Consider the following 17117-nt stretch of genomic DNA (forward strand, 5'->3'; position numbering starts at 1 on the left):
ATCACAGCAATAAGAGTGAACTAGAACCGCAGGGGACGATCAAAATAGAATGGGACCCCGACACAGTGGTGGCAGGTGGACAGGGAAGCTCCAGGGGAGACTATTCCAGCTCTGGGGACATTTTTTCCCCACAGCTCCTTACAATGAGAAATCTCAGGGATCTGATGTCTATACCTATCTTTTATTTTAAAATGTTTTTACGTGTATGTGTTTCACCTGTGTGTGTGCCTGTGTGCCATGTGCGTGATTGGTACCCGAAGAGGCCAGAAGAGGGCATCAGATCCCCTGGAACTGGAGTTAGAGACAGTTGTGATGCTGTAGTGCTGGGAACCAAACTCAGGTCCTCTGCAAGAGCAACAGGTGATCTGAGCCACCTCTCCAGCCGCTAAATCAATCAATCAATCAATCAATCAGTCAGTCAGTCAATCTCAATCTGTGTGTGTGTGTGTGTGTGTGTGTGTGTGTGTGTGTGTGTGTGTGTGAAATAAATCTTAAATATTTAAGGAGCTGGATTTAGAAAAGGTGACATTTCAACAGCAACAACAGCAACTGACTTGGGGGAGGAAAAACGCCTTTGGAGAGCTCATTTGTATTTATTTTGCTTTTTCTCACTGTGTTTTAGAGACCAGACACTTTTCTACATGATACAGATTTGGGTCAGAAGTTGAGCTCAGTGGGTAGCGTGCATACTCGCATAGCATGTGTGGGAAGGGGGTCTTGGTTGAGCCTGAGCTCCACAGAACAGCAGCAACAGCAGGTACTGCCAGTTAAACCTGAAACCATGGTGCGAAGAATCCATGAAATAAGATCATGTTGATGTGCAGTACTGTTATGGCAAACATCTTCAGTGTACTCTGATATTCAACTGCTGAGCAGGAACCAGGAGAAGGAATCTGGGGAGGGAATTCTGGCTGGAAACAGGGAGCTAGTTAGGAATACATGTGGCCTGGGATCTTGTTCAGCTTTGACCAATACCATATGGAGGCCATTTAAAATCCCCTCTGTAATTTACTTTCTCACCTTTAGACATCATGGATCTGGGCTGGTGAGGTGGCTCAACAGCCTGACCACCTGACCACCTGAGTTTGATCCTAAGGACCCACATTGTAGGAGTGAACCAACCTGGAAGTTGTCCTCTGACCTCTGTTCATATGCCACACAAAATAAATAAAATCATGTGTGTGAGAGTGTGTGGGTGCGTGTGCATGTATGTGTGCACATGTGTATCAGGGTGCCTGCAGAAGACCAGAAGAAGGCTTTGGATCTTCTAGAGCTGGAGTTACAGCAGTATGAGCCACCTGACGTGGCTGTTAGAAACCAAACTTGGATCCTCTGGAAGAGCAGCGAGCACTTTTAACTGCTGAGCTATTTCTCCGCTGCCTTCCCCGCCTCTTAAAATTGTCACCAGGTAGCGGGGTTGTGGTGGCACACACCTCTAATCCCAGCAGTTGGGAGGCGGAGGCAGGTGGATCTCAGTGGGTTCGAGGCCAGCCTGGTCTACAAAGTGAGTTCCAGGACAGTCAGGGCTACATAGAGAAACCCTGTCTCAAAAAACAAACAAACCGCCGGGCGGTGGTGGCGCACGCCTTTAATCCCAGCACTCGGGAGGCAGAGGCAGGCGGATCTTTGTGAGTTCGAGGCCAGCCTGGGCTACCAAGTGAGTTCCAGGAAAGGCGCAAATCTACACAGAGAAACCCTGTCTCGAAAAACCAAAAAAAAAAAAAACAAACCAACAAAAATTATAGTGCCATATATTAATTCATTGTGTGCATACATGTGTGTGTATGTGTGTGTGTGTGTGTGTACGTGCATTGTACTAAAGCACACACACATGCACTCATACATCATGGCACATGTGGCCAGACAACTTGCCTGCTAGGCAGCCCCTTAAATCCAGCTGCTGATCTACCGTGGAGGTATTGCTGTAGGTGTCTGGAGGTCACACACTGAAGTTTCCAAGTTCAATGTCCCAGAACGAACAGCTGCAGCAGACACCCGTAGTAAGAACTAGAAAGAAAGTCACTTCCTTTAGACAGTGAGATGCACTGAGAATGGGGGGCAGGCAAGGAAGCTGGGAAAGGGGATATTCTAAAGCATGGGCCACACGACCGAGCTCCTTCATGGGCCATTTACATAGTGCCCACCTTCCTGTACAGAGCGCTGGTGTTACTCCCACAAGCTCAGTTTGTTGGCAGAGCCCCCATGGAGGAAGTGTTGTCTGTGGGGAAAGGCTAGGGCAGTCTCAGAGAGCAGAGGCCAGATCAAACTGTCTACTCCGTGTTCTCAGGTTCTTCCACCAGCAAAACAAAATACAATAACATCAGAGGTAAGTGAAAGTAAGGAATTGGGAGTAAGTTTACTTGACATCGTAAGTACACAGCCCCAGGACTTGGGAGACAGAAGTGGGGAGATTGCCACAAGTTCCAGCCGGACAGGACTACAGAGTGAGACCCTGTCTCAGAACAACAACTAAAGCCTTTCAAGGGGAAGTGTGGCGTTCTCCAGGAAGTCCTGCCCTGGGGGTTTAGAGAACTCCTCTTATCTTATAAGGCTAACCTTAATGATGGGAGGATTATTCATACATTAAAGGTAGATATGCCGGTTAGTTTCTGTCAACTTAACACAAATTGGAGTCACCTGGGAGGAGAGAGCCTTAATTAAGGGATTGCCTCCCTCAGATTGGCCTGTGGGCATGTCCATGGGGCATTCTTTTGGTTAATGATTAGTGTAGGAGGGCCCAGCCCACTGGTGGGTGGTACCACCTCTGAGCGGGTGGTCCTGGGAAATAAGACAGGCAAGTGTGAACCTGAAAGATCTGGTAAGCAGTGGTCAGGTGTGGCTCTGCTTCAGTTCCTGCCTCCTGGTTCCTTGAGTTCCTGTCCTGCCTTCCTTCAGTAATGAACAGTTACCTGGAAGTATAAGCCAAATAAACCCGTTCCTCCCCAAGCTGGTGTTGGTCAGTGTTTTATCACAGCCACAGAGAAGCAAACTACCACAGTAGGAAATCTCAGAACGGAGTAAAATAATAGGATTTATTCTCCTTTTGGTTGTTATGTGGGGTTGTTGGCTGCATCACAAGCATGATGGGAATGGCCAAGATGCCATTACAGTGAGGCAAAGGCAAAGGATAGTTGCCCAGGGTCTGGGTCAGCCATGTTGGTCCCATCTGGTTTCAGATAGCCTTGTTTTATGCTGTTTGAGCAACCATGTGATGTTTTCATAATTACAGTTCTTCAGTTGCTACAGCCTCTAGTCACAATAGAATTTGCTTCAGTTTCCCCTCTGCTTATGTAACCTACCTCAGGATCATTCCATCCTGGCCACCATTGCAATGCAGCCCAAGTTCAACCCCAGTGAGGTCAACGCAGCATGCCTGAAGTATGGCACCAAGCGAATTGGCTTTGGCCCCTAAGATCAGACCCCTGGGCCTGTCTCACAAAAAGGCTGGAGACCATGTCAGTAGCAGTGGGGCAGGAGCTGGAGACACAGCACCACATTGTGTGTGTGACAGCCTTGGGAGCTCTCTGTGGAGACCTCCACATTCAGGTGAGCGCAGATGACTTCCCCAAAGAAAAAATATTCAGGAGCAGGGCCATCTAGATGGCTCAGCAGAGAAATGGACTTTGCTGCCAAGCCTGACAACCTAAGTCCAATCTCCAGGACCCACTAAGTGGACGGAGAGAATAATAACTGCATGTTCTCTGCCCGACACAGTGCTGTGGCATGCTCATCCCCTCTATAAGGAAGTAAATGTAATTTGAAAAAAATTAAAAAGAAAAGAAAAGAAAAAAAAAAAGCAGGTCAGGACCAGCTGCTAGTGTAAAGCAGAGTTGAGTTGGTGCTTGGTAAGAAGAGGTTGTAAACCAGGCGGTGGTGGTGGCGCACGCCTTTAATCCCAGCACTCAGAGGCAGAGGCAGGCAGGTCTCTTGAGTTCGAGGCCAGCCTGGTCTACAGAGTGAATTCCAGGACAGTCAGGGCTACACAGAGAAACTCTATCATGGAAAAACAAGACAAAAAAAGAGGTTATACATAGATTCAAGCATGGGAGCTAATGGAAGGTGCTCAAAGAAAATCATACCCAAGCATGTGTGGTCTTGGGCTTCTCAAGGGAAGGTTCTTCATTGTCTTTACAGTAGCCCTGCAGAGGATGTGGGTGGCTGGCTTCTGAAGCTGTAACTCAAGGGAACTTCATGAGGTCACAGGGAGTCTCTGAGCTGCCCTGGGCAGGATGACAGCTGATAAGGTGAGACCCTACATCGCAGAGGTCACAGAGGAAGCCGAGATGTTTTAAGTATAAACAGAAGTTTATAGTCTTATTCCCAGAAGCAAGCCATACTCGAAGGCAGTGTGCACCAGGCTGTCAGCTGGATTTGTTGCTATGTCAGCCTTCTGATTTGAGGGGCTCCCTCTAAAAGGAAGTCTGCCTTTTGGTGAGCGACCTTCAGAACAAATCTTGCTGCTTTTTCTGGAATCCGTGACTCTAAGCCGGGGAGTAACTCCAAGCAGACTCTTGGGTGATGAGCCCCTTCCCCATGTCCTTAATGATTCTTGTCTTCCCCTTGCCATAGTGCCTCCAGCCTGTGCCCTGGCCGTCAAAGCCCTCAAGTAAACAAAGGAGCCACGTTTACTTTGCACAACTGAACACGGTTTAGTAAATGTTCAGTTCCGGTATGTGGCGCAGGGGTAACAATCACCCGCTTCTGTCCCGTGCTGAGCACTCCGTCTGTAAGGCAGTTCTTTCCCACTTGTTTTAGCTAGCTGGGGTTGGTGGCTCACACCCCTAGACTCAGCTCTGTGAGAGGATAATGCATGTGGATCACTACAAGTTTCAGGCCATCCTGGACTACATGGTGAGTTCGAGGCCAACCTGGGCAACTTACCAAGACTTTCTCTCAAAATGGAACACTAGAAAAGGGCTCAATTGCCAGGCAGTGGTGGCACATGCCTTTAAATCCCAGCACCCGGGAGGCAGAGCCAGGCGGATCTCTGTGAGTTCAAGGTTAGCCTGGTCCACAGAGCAAGATCCAGGACAGGCACCAAAACTACACAAAACTACCTTGTCTTGGGAGTGGAGTGGGGGTGGGGGAGGGCGGAGAAAAGGGCTTGATCAGGGCTAGGGAAATGTTGAGTGGTTAAGACCTGCAGTTGCTCTTCCAGAGGACCCGGGCTCTGTTCCCTGCACCCACATGGCAGCTCACAACTGTGTGTAACTCCAGTTCCAGAAGATCTGATGCCCTCCTCTGGCCTTCACAGACACCAGGCACATACGTCATACACATACTTACATGCAGGCAAAACACCTATACGTAAAAAATAAAAGTAAGAAATGTATCAAAAAAGAGAGAAAAGGAGCCAGATATCTAGCTCAGTGGTAAATAAATCACTTACCTAGAATTCATGAGGCCTTGGGTTCAATTCTTAGTACTACAAATTCAATTAACTAATTAACTACTGTAACCCATATCATTCACATAGTTTTTGTCTGGCCATTTATAAAATTCTCGAAATCACTCATCCGTGCTGCTGTGGTGGCCCTCTGCACTGTCAGTGCTGATAGACTAATGGGCTGCCAGTCAAAATTCTCGCATTTGCATGTAACAAAGTCAACTGTCAGAAGCTTAAGAGGACAGGGAATTTATGGAAGTTGCTGGGACTACTGTTGATCTGTAAGAACTAGACAGGAACTCGATTATCACCATGGCTCGTCATGTCTCTGTCTTTGGGTTTCTCCAAATGATGGGGGCCATGCCTCCTGCAAATCCAGGTGTCGGTCATGTGATTCTCACCAAAGAGAGAGGGCAGTCTTCAGTAAGAAAAAAAAAATCTAAGAAAAGAACTTTGGCTGAGATTGGATCACCGATTAAAGGCTGAGGACAGTAGCCCTCCCTGGGTCAATGCTCCACCTCTTTAAGGAAAGAATGTGATGGGAAAATTTGCTCATAGCCGGGCAAGACCCACAGCCTGAAACTGATGCAACCAGCCTCTTGCCCAATATTAATGTGTCGTCTATTTTCCTTTTTTTGTAGTTTTTTTTTTTTTTTTTTTTTGCTTTGCTTTTGTTTTTATTTTTGTTTTTTTCAAGACAGGGTTTCTCTGTGTAGCTTTGGAGCATGTCCTGGAACTTACTCTGTAGACCAGGCTGGCCTCGAACTCATAGAGATCTGCCTGGCTCTGCCTCCTGAGTGCTGGGATTAAAGGCGTGCACCACTGCCGCTGCCACCACCACCTGGCTCCTTTTTTTCTTTTCTTTTCTTTTTTTTTTTTAAATAAAGTAAATGTGTGTGAATGTGCAGGTGCCTACTAGTGCCTGCAGAGGCCAGAAGAAGGTATTAGACATCCTCGAGCTGTAGTTACACGTGGTTGTCAGCTGCCCGATATGGGTGCTAGGGTGTATTCAAGTCCCCTGGGAGAGCAGCAAGTGCTTTCAACTGTTAAGCCATCTCTCCAGCCCCTATTTTGCTCTTTTAAATCATACCATTTAAAATCATCTTATACAAACCCTGTCTTGAAAAAAACCCAAAATTATTTTATGTAGACTTCTTTTACTCACAGAAAAATCATGTTTCTTGTTTACCTCAGTACCAAATACTTCACCGTGATAGGAAATTTCCCAAATGGAGAAGAGGCTGAGGGGGTTAGGTGGGTACTGATGGCGACTCTGCCACCATTGCCTTGACTGTCGAACCTGTCCCTCAAACGGTGAATCAGTCAAATTGCAAACCACGCGATGCCTTTAAAAAGCATGCAAGTATAGACGAACAGGCTGTTTTTCCTTTTTAACAGAAAAGTTGGTTTTGTGATGACTATGGCTGGAAGGAGGGAGGGGGATTGTGGCTTTTCCCAGACTGTACAGCTCCTTCTCAGGCTGACAGCCCAGGGTCTTTGGACCTTGGCTTTCCCATAAGGACGTTCATGGAGCCAAAGCTGTTTTCTCCTGTTTCCACTTGCAAGAAAATAACTGGGCCCCCAGTAAGTCGAACTGATGCTCGCAGTGATTTATTACACTCTCGTTTCTCCAGATGGTCCTCCTGTGGGATTCTTTCTCCTCCATATGGGATTCTTTTTCTCCTAGTCAGGTTAAAACAGGTTTAGAATACGCTCCATCAAAACTAGCAGCAGGCACTTGACAGAGGGGCACTGTAAGACAGACAGAAGCACAGAGCCCACGTTCCACCTGGTAAATAATTGCTGGGTTTGCATTCCTGTGCGTTCAGGCGTGGACTCACTTTGTGTGGCATGAAGCTATGAAAACGTCTAGGTCTGGAGGGCCACGTGAGATAAAGATCATAGATCTGTCATGGATTCAAACTGCAGCCTCCTGAGGGGCTGGTGTGCCCTGGACCTGCCAGTCAGCCATAGCCTACTAAACTGGAACACACCGGATTAATCCAAGGTGTCCAAGAGAGCTCACTTTCAGGGAGAGCGAAGGGACAGTGTGGCTCTAACAGGACAGCAGTGAGAAGTTGCCAAGGTCACATTCAGAGAGCCATTGTCCAGTGCTGCTGGAGCCCCACAGCTCCCCACGGAGCCTGTTGTGAAAGGCATCTGAAGGGCTTCTTGCAGTCATGTGATGGGATGCTTGGGTATGGGCAGAGCAAGCAGCGGGGAGAAGCCGGCTGCCAGAGGGTTTCAAGTGGTTAATGTGCAGCAGGTTCATCTCAGCGGGTGCTCCTCAGCTGTGGCTTTCAACCAGGGGACCAACCGGCTTCAGTCAGCCCTTCCCACTCCTACGATCACTCCCCTCAACACTAAAAGTACAGAAATGTTGTAGGCCAGTGGTTCTCAACCTTCCTAATGCTGCCACCCTTGACTACAGTTCCCCATGTTGTGGTGACCCCCCCAACCATTAAATTATTTGTGTTGCTATTTTGTATCTGCAATTTTGCTATTATAAACCATAATGTAGAGATCTGTGGTTTCTGATGGTCGTAGTTGACCCCTGTGAAGGGATCATTTGACCCCAAAGGGGGCGTGACCCACAGGTTGAGAACTTACGTTGTAGGGGATGCCCCAAGAATTTGGGGAGCAGGGCTCAGATTAGGGCTCACCAAGTCAAGTCAAATAACCTTGGGGGGGTTGGAGAGTAAAGGCAAATGAGTGTAGACCTGGAGAGAGAGAGAGAGAGAGAGAGAGAGAGGGAGGGAGGGAGGGAGGGAGGGAGGGAGGGAGGGAGGGAGGGGGGAGGGGGATAAAAGAGGAAAAGGAAGGGGAAAGACAAAATTTGTTTCTGAGCCTTATTCTGGGAGCCCTAGGCTGTGGTTTGCCGAGAGGGTCACAGGGAGGTGGCAGGGGACTCCTCAAGGTCTGTGGCCACACTTGAGCAAGCACTGAGAATTCTCCAATTCAACCCAGAAAACACTGATTGAGGGCTGGACAAGGGGACAAGGGGACAAGGGGACAAGGGGACAAGGGCTTGCTTTGTGAAAAGTCAATTTAAAAACATGATCTCCTCCCCACCACCAAAAAAAAAAAAAAAAAAGAGCAGGCCGCGGCAGCCCACACACCTGTAATCTCAGCACTTAGGGGGCAGCAGCAGGTGGATTTCTGTGAGTTCAAAAGCCATCCTGGTCTCCCTGTATTATATGATCTCAGGGCTGACCATTTTAGTGGACAACCAATGTGAGGGCTCTTCCCTGGGGAAGATTCCCTCTCCCTCTTGGCGTTCCTCAGTTGCTCGTAGTTCTTTGCCTGGGTTTGAGGCCCCCTGAGATTTCCCCCTTCCATGTCAGCACGCCTCAGGGCTTTCTCAGTATTTCCAAGAATAAGAGTCTGGCACGTGGTCCAGACCATTTCCACAGCCTTCGCCGTGCTTGGAGACCTGTACAGAGAGGACAAGAAAAGCAGAACTTAGTCTCGTGTGACAGCAGTACGTCCTTGCTTTGCCTTACAGCAGGCCCTCTGTGTTCAGAGAGGCCCAAGAAGCCTGGACTAGTCAAAGGCCAGCTTTGGGCGTGGGGCCTTAAGAAGTCCATCTACTTACCTGATTTTAGACTGGGAACCACCCTCTTCCCATGCCCAGTCACTGTGCTTTAGAAAGTTTAGAGGAAACTGAGGTTATCCCTGCCTTCCAGGAGTGGGGTGTGGTCATAAGGCTTGGCCAATCACCGATCACATTCTTCTGGCCAATGATAGGTGCAGAAATAGGCATGTGACCCCATCAGAGGCGATACACTCAGAAACTCTTTCAAGGGTTTTGCGGAAGTACAGTTTATACACTGCAAAATGAAGTATTTGAAGTACAATGGTTCCTTCCCATATGCCCTTCATCCCTGTGAGCCTATTGTGAGTTAACAACATCCTTGGTTGGACGCAGCTAGCCTATGGAAATGGTGCAGCTTAGCCACACATCACCACAGGGTCTGCCATTCCCTCATCTGGTGGTTGATTGTAGTAGCAGCAGCCCCCTGTCAACACCCAGAACCATGAGGGTATTGCCCCAAGCACTAGCCCAGCAAAGTTCTTAATTCAAAATCTGAAGCATGGTTCCTACAGAATGCATGATGCCCTCGGAGTTCAAAAAAGGGTAAGTTGGGGTGTTGGTAAAAATTAACTAAGATGTTACCTTCTTTACCAACACCCCAACTTACCCTTTTTTGGAAGGTAACATCTTAGTTAATTTATAGACTGTGACAACCATCTAGTTTTTAGAACAGCTTGGCTATCTCAAAAAACACCTCTCATGCCCATCTGTAGTCACAAAGAGACTTATTTAGCCGAGCTGTTGGGGGAGAGCCACACGCCCTTTGGTTCATTTGCTGCCCTGGTGACAGGAAAGAGGAGCTGCCTTGGTCAATGCTCTACTGCTTTGAAGAGAGATCACGACCACCGCAACTCTTATAAAGGAAAGCGTTTAGTTGGGGCTTGTTCACATTCAGAGGTTTAGTCTGTTATCCTCATGGTGGGAAGCATGGTGGTGTGCAGGCAGACATGATGCTGGAAAGGTAGCTGAGAGAGTGAGAGAGGAGAGAGAGAGTGAGAGAGGAGAGAGAGAACTTTACATCTAGTTCAGCAGGCAGCAGGAAGAGAGAGAGAGAGACACTGGGCCTGGCTTGAGCATCTGAACCCCAAAGCCCGCTCCAAGGGACACATTTCTTCCAACAAGGCCACGCCCCCTAATCCCTGTCAAGTATTGACACTCCCTAATCACCAAGTATTCAAATATATGAGCCTATGGAAGCCATTATATTCAAACCGTCACTTGAGACATTACTCGGAATAAAGCAGGTCTGAACTGAACTTTCAGAGGACCGAGGTTCAATTCACAGCACCCACATGGCTGCTCACACAGTCTGTAGCTCCAGTCCCAGCGTCCCCATGCCCGCTTCTGGCTTCCCTGGGCACTACATGCATGTGATACACAGACTTACATGTGAGCAAAAGCACTCATACACATAAAATAAAAATAAATATTTTTCTAAAAGCTACAGAAGGCAGAATTAAGAGGAGGAGAAACTCAGTGTGGAGGTCAATAGTGAGGCAATGGACAGCCCACCCTGACGTTATAGTTACTGAAGCCTGGACTCCCAGATGAGCCTGTGCATATGGGGAGTGAACTATGGCAGCAATACCTGCTTTCTTTTTATTCTTATGCATTTGTATTGCTGGGGAAGTAAAAAGAATCGATTCAAATTCTCATCCACTTTCTAGAATATTTTATTCCAAGTCAGAGACAGAAAACCCGGATTGGAGCCCGGTTTTCACCACTCATAAATTGTGTGCAGTAGGAAGCGTCAGCTAACCTGTTGCCTCAATTGCACAAGGCCAGCCGCAGTAACGTCGTCTCTGACTCACCCTGGCCCCGGGGGAAGGAAAGAGCCCAGGGGACTAAGAACGAGGCGCTGCGTGCAGTATAAACTGTCTTGTGAAAGGGAAGCCAGCAACACGTGCCACCTGCATCTGAGGGCAAGTTGCTCTGTAACTGCTCTCCACACCTTTAATTTCAAGCCGTATTAGTTTATTGTTGTAAAACTGGCAACGCTTCTGGGTCCACAATTTGTAAACCAAAGATTATAATCTGAGAACTAATAGAACATTCAAAGGGGCGTATTGCAGAAAACAGAGGTAAGGTCAGAATATTGTTGTACTTACAGTGAATCTGAGATTAGGGCTTGCAGACTGGACCTTTAGTCCCTCAGTGATCTTGAACAAGTGTGGCACAATCTTTGGCATCAATTTCTGCAATCTGTATCGTTTCTCATAGTCTCTTGGTTTTGTTTTTTTAGTTTAGTTTAGTTTTGTTTTCGTTTGTTTGTTTTGTTTTGTTTTGTTTTGTTTTTTGTTGTTAAGACAGGGTCTCTATAACCCAGGATAGCCTAAGCCACTCACTATGCCTGGCTTTCAACCCATTGTTTTCTGTCTTCCTTCTTTCCTTCCTTCCTTCCTTCCTTCCTTCCTTCCTTCCTTCCTTCCTTCCTTCCTTCCTCCCTCCCTCCCTCCCTTCCTTCCTTCCTTCCTTTTGTTTTCAAGACAGGGTTTCCCTTACAGCTCACAGTTCATCACTGAGAGGAGACAGGGCAGGCCCTTGAAGCAGGAACCACAGAGAATGCAGCTTGCTGGTTTCTCTCTCATGCTAAGCCAGCTTCCTTATACAAGCCAGGACTGCCTGCCCAGAGGCAGCATGGCCCTCACTGTACTGGGCCCTGCCACAGCAATTAGCAATCAAGAAAATGTCCACCCACCGCCACAGGCTGACCTGATGCAGGTGATTCCCTGTTGAGTTCCCCTCTTCCAGATGCATCAAGTTGACAACCAAGATTGGTGTCACACCTGGCAGAGAGCCCCAAAGGTAGACTTCTGTTGCTGCTCTTACGCTGTCTTGCTCTGTGCTGCATGCTGCTTCCAAGGCCTACACATAGTTGTTGGCATAAGGAATGTACTCAGCAGATATACATTTATTTTATGGATAAATAAGTGAAACCTTTTATAGTTCACAGGCCTGGGTCAACTCTGACATTCCGATGTAGTATGAGGTACAGCCTGTCTGTCCTTTTTGGAAATTCCTTCCTAGTTGTTTTCAGAAAACACTCCTTGCTGGGAATCACCAAGAAAACGAAGAACCACGGTAAGGCTTTTTGTATAACTGCCAGAGATAGCAGATGAAACACAGGGCATCCATTTAAACTCAGTTTCAGAAAGACAATGGCCGGGCAGGCGGTGGTGGCACAAGCCTTTTATCCCAGTACTCGGGAGGCAGAGCCAGGCGGATCTCTGTGAGTTCGAGGCCAGCCTGGTCTACAAAGTGAGTTCCAGCACAGCCAGGACTGTTACACAGAGAAACCCTGACTCGAAAAAACAACAACAAAAAAGACAATAAATAGTGTTTGTAGTATCAGCACATAACAAATAGTTTTTAGTTGCTGGGAAACTTGCATAAAGACAACCAGGTAAGGCTAACAGCTCAGACTGATGGTCAGAGCCAGAGTCCCTTTTACCCAACCAGATTTAGGAACCTGACATGATCTTGCCCTGACTATGTGAACAGGGTAAATTGTTTAACTCACTGGGCTTTAACTCACTTATAACATGTGTTATGTAGAGCTGAGGAATGTGTTACAAGAAACACAGGTGCAACTCCTAGCATTTAGCACATATGATGAAGTTTGGCTCTCACTACAGTTGATCTGATTAGTTGGCTTGAAGAAAATGCCGTGCCAAGGAGCCCTTTGTTACACTGTCAAATAGCATACTGGCGTGCAGAAATAACCAAGACTATAGTTTAGACAGAGGACTAGGCAGAGGTACAAGCAGTGCTGACCTTCTAACAAACAGTGCCTCTGTGTCTGGGGGAATAAACCCACACTAACATTTAATAGATTATCTAGAATAAATAAAGGAAGGAAGTCTTTCATTTCACACATTATGAGACGTCATTTGCTTAACTGACTTCTTCTGATGTCAAAGATAAATATTTGCTCAGTTTTATTGAGCCACTGTGCAGAGGGATGGGCCCATTTACCTGGGCAGTGGAAGTGTCTCACTTCGGCGCTGGTTTATCCCTGTTCTAGGCTAAAGGCAACTTCTATTTCTAGGTCTTGTGTGGTTTCTAGACATTGTGTTGTCATTTTTTGTTTTTTGTTTTTTTTTTCCAGACAGGGTTTCCTTGTGTAGCTGTGGCTGTCCTGGAACCCACTCTGTAGACCAGGCTGACCTTGAACTCAGAGATCTGCCTGCCTCTGCTTCCTGAGTGCTGGAATTAAAGGTGTGCGCCACCACTGCCCAGCGGTTTCTGGACACTCTTAGTACATATCCTCTTGCTTAAAAAAATATACAAACATGGCAGTTAGTATATAAAGTATTAAAAGCAACAAATCTCCCCAGTAACATATTTTGGGGTAAATTATAGGTAGCTCCATTGTTAGGGTTAAGGAAGTCAGGTAGAATAGAGGTTGACAATTCCATTTTCAACTGAGCAACTCTGTAAAACAGACACAAGTTCCTGCCCATGTGGATGGCCTGTGTGGGCGTAGACAGATATAAACACTCTAAGTGAATTATTATCTGAATGGTGGTCGTTGCTATGGAAACAGAAAAAGAAAAGAATGATCGTGCGAAGGGCTGGAATGGCAATTTTCTTTCTTTGTTAATGATTTATTCTTATTGTATGTGCATTGGTGTGTTTGCCTGAATGTATGTCGGTGTGAAGGTGTCAGATCCCCTGGACCTGGAGTAACAAATAGTTGTGAGCCGCCATGTGGGTGCTGGGAATTGAACCCGAGTCCTCTGCAAGAGCAGCCAGTGCTCCTAACTCCTGAGCCATCTCTCCAGCCCTCAGAATGGCAGTTTTCAATAGCAACATGACAGTGGGCCTGTCTGATAAGTACCGGGAGGAGAGGAAGAGCACGCTGATGTGGAGGAATGGGAGGGAAACACCAGACCCAATGACCTGAGGTTCTGAACGTGTCTAGAACATTCCAGGAATAACCAGGTGAAGCAATGTGGCTAGTGAGAAGACGGGGGAGAAAAGCCACACTTACAATTCTCATACTCATTGGTAATGAGTCTAACTTGCAACTGAGTCTTAGTTTATTTATTCTATGACTGTGGAGAAATCCTAAACTTCTCAGCTGGAATGGGCTCTCAGTTTTCAAGGCATGGATGGGCTGAAAGGTTATTTCAAACCTGTGCCTGGAGTGTATCGGTATGGTTGGTGATAACCTCTGCAAGTCAGTGAACAGCTCTGGGTTTCTGTCCTAACGTTCTTCCTTACTGGGTGGGAATCCATGGACAGTCACTCACCCTGCCTGTGCCTCAGGTTCTAGTCTGTGAAAGCACACTTAACAGGTGCCTTCTTCAGCCTTGTGAGCATGGCATATGGAATGCTTAAGACGGTGCTGGGCACATAGAAAACACTAAGTAAATATCATTATTGCTTGAAGGTTGTAATGAGAAGGATTAGGTATTCTGAAACCACTGTTTTGTTTTGTTTTGTTTTGTTTTGTATCCAAGACAGGATTTCTCTGTGTAGCCCTGGTTGTCCTGGAACTCATAGACATCCGCCTGCCTCTGCCTCCCGAGTGCTGGGATTAAAGGTGTGTGCCACCACTGGCAGTTTGAAAACCACTATTTTGATGAATATTTGAAATGTACATTTTCTGTGAAAAGGGACTTTTAAGGAAAAATGGTTGAAGAAGTCTAGGAACCCAGCCTTCAGGGTGTCCCCCAGTGATCTTGTCTCCAAGTAGTCTCACCCCACACTGTGCCATGATTTTTTCCAGGTGACCATAGAATATGACAGCCATGGTAGGATGTCACTTCTGAGGTGAGGTTACAGGAGATAGAAGGTGTGACAGATACCCTTCTGGTCACTGTCATTTTCTGTCCCAGCCTTTCTCAGGGCTTGCTCTGGGGATCCCGTTGCTAGGTCGTGAATAGCCCACAGGGAGGCCGCTGAGGAGAGGCCCACTTGGTAAGGCCCAAACAATTGCACGAGTCAGAGCCCTGTTTGGAACTGGATCCATCAGCTGTCATCCAGCCTCCAGATGACAAAAGCCACGAATGCAGCCTCATGAGCCCCCTGAGTAAGACACCTTCAGATCATACTTGTCTGAAGCTGTCGAGTGTTGGAAGAATTTGTGGCTCCACCAACAGATTATGTCCATATGTTTAATTAACAGTATTTTAAATCTTTTTTAGTTGTTTGAAGAATTACATGTGAATAATGTTTGACCTGCAGGTATGTCTGAGCACCATGCATGCCTAGTGTCCAAGGATCTAGAAGAAGTAGATCCCTTGGAACTGGAATTACAAATAGTTTTGAGCCACCTTGTAGGAGCTGGGAATTGAACCTAGGTCCTTTGGAAAAAAAATAATTAAAAAGTTTGAAAAAATAAACAATTAAAAATGTTTTAAGTAAGGTTGAGAAGAGTGGAGGAAGGCGTTGTCTATGAGCCTCCATATGTACATATACTAGTATGCACAAGCTTACTGATTCCGCTAAACTGGCTAGCCAGTGATCTCCAAGGATCTGCATGTCTCTGCCTCAGCAATGCTGGGATTACAGATGTGCACTGCCACACCTGGATTTTTTAATGGGTGCTAGATATCCGAATTCAAGTCATCATGCTTATGAAGCATGTCAGTATATAACATATAATAACTGAGCTGCCTTCCCAGCACTGTTTGTCTTTTCTTGGGTATTTTACTTATTTTTTAATTTAATTTCATTTTGTGCATGAGTGTTTTACCTGCATGTAGGTCTGTGTACCATGTGTGCCTGGGACCTGCGGAAGCCAGAAGAGGGCATGGGATCCCCTAGAACTAGAGTTACAGATGGTTGTGAGCTGCTGGGAAGCAAACCCGAGTCCTCTGGAAGAGCAGCCAGTGCTCTTAACTACTGAGCCACCTCTCCAGCCTCCTCCTCTTAGAGAGTTCGAAGCAATACACAGCTCCAACACCACGTGCCGGGGTCTTAGCATTTCTATTGGCTGAAAATGGTTCTGCCTATTTGCTGTGTCGCACTTTCTCAAACATTCTCTATGGTGGGACCCCCGGATTATTTCCAGCTTTTCAAAATACTAGCTGTCCCAATAAAAATATTGCAAATTAGCCGGTCAGTTACTGAGAGTTCAGTAGCCCGGGCCTCTTAGATACGTAGAAGGTGACCCAGAGAGAAGAGCTCCTAAGGTACACACAGCTCTGAGCAAATACTGAATACACACAAAGGTTAGATGAGTGAATGACCTTCCTGAGGACCTACGGCAATGGAGGAGGCTGGGCGAACTGTTTGTTTAGACAGTAATAATGGCTTCATAGAATTGTGTGTGCTTCCTAGAGAAATTCAGAAGCCACGGTAGACAATAGGGCCTTGGAAAGGGCCTGTACATGACTGCCTTGGCTGTGAGTGTCAAAGCAGAATCGCAGAGAGAGTACCCCTGAGCTCAACCATTGTCCCCGGCCAGTGAGGCTCTGCCCTCCTCTGGCTGTGCTTTGTCGGGGTTGACAACTGTGGCTGGAAGAGAAAAGACGGCCTGGGCTTTCTTTGTTGAAATTCAGCTCTGTGTTCTACATACCGGGTCTCCTCTGAGCATGGCACTCAAGAAAAACCTCTTAAGAAGCCAACAGTGGTGGTGCACGCTTACAATCCCAGCACTAGGTGGATCTCTGAGTTCGAGGTCAGCCTGGTCTACACAGCGAGTTCCAGGACAGCCAGGGCTATACAGGGAAAAGAGAAAAGAAAAGAAAAGAAAAGAAAAGAAAAGAAATCAGATCCTAGCACAGAGAGCCATGTTCTTCCAACTGCCTTGCCTTAGATTCTTTGGTTCTGCCATCCCACCTTGAACACCAGCCACCTTCCTGACAGGTTTCAGGATCATCAGGTAGGCACACTGCTATTCTTGGCCATGACTTCCTCCTCTGGTGCCTACCTGGCCGGGATGTAGCTCAGAGGAAGAGAGCATGCTGACCCAACATTTGATCCTCAGCGCTACAAAAAAGAAAAAGGGAAACAAACTAATAAAAGAACAACAACAAAACCCGATTAAAGAGAGTCACACAAGCTATAGTAAGGTGCATTAACCTCACTGATGCTGTAGGTTCGTTTAGGATCCTTCCCGTCAGTCTGGGGAGCCAGATGCTGCCCTGCCACAGAACAGAGGGTGAAAAACTTGCTGTTCTCTCA

Source organism: Peromyscus maniculatus, chromosome 1 (genome assembly GCF_049852395.1).
Source record: "Peromyscus maniculatus bairdii isolate BWxNUB_F1_BW_parent chromosome 1, HU_Pman_BW_mat_3.1, whole genome shotgun sequence".
NCBI classification, from domain to species: Eukaryota; Metazoa; Chordata; class Mammalia; order Rodentia; family Cricetidae; genus Peromyscus; species Peromyscus maniculatus.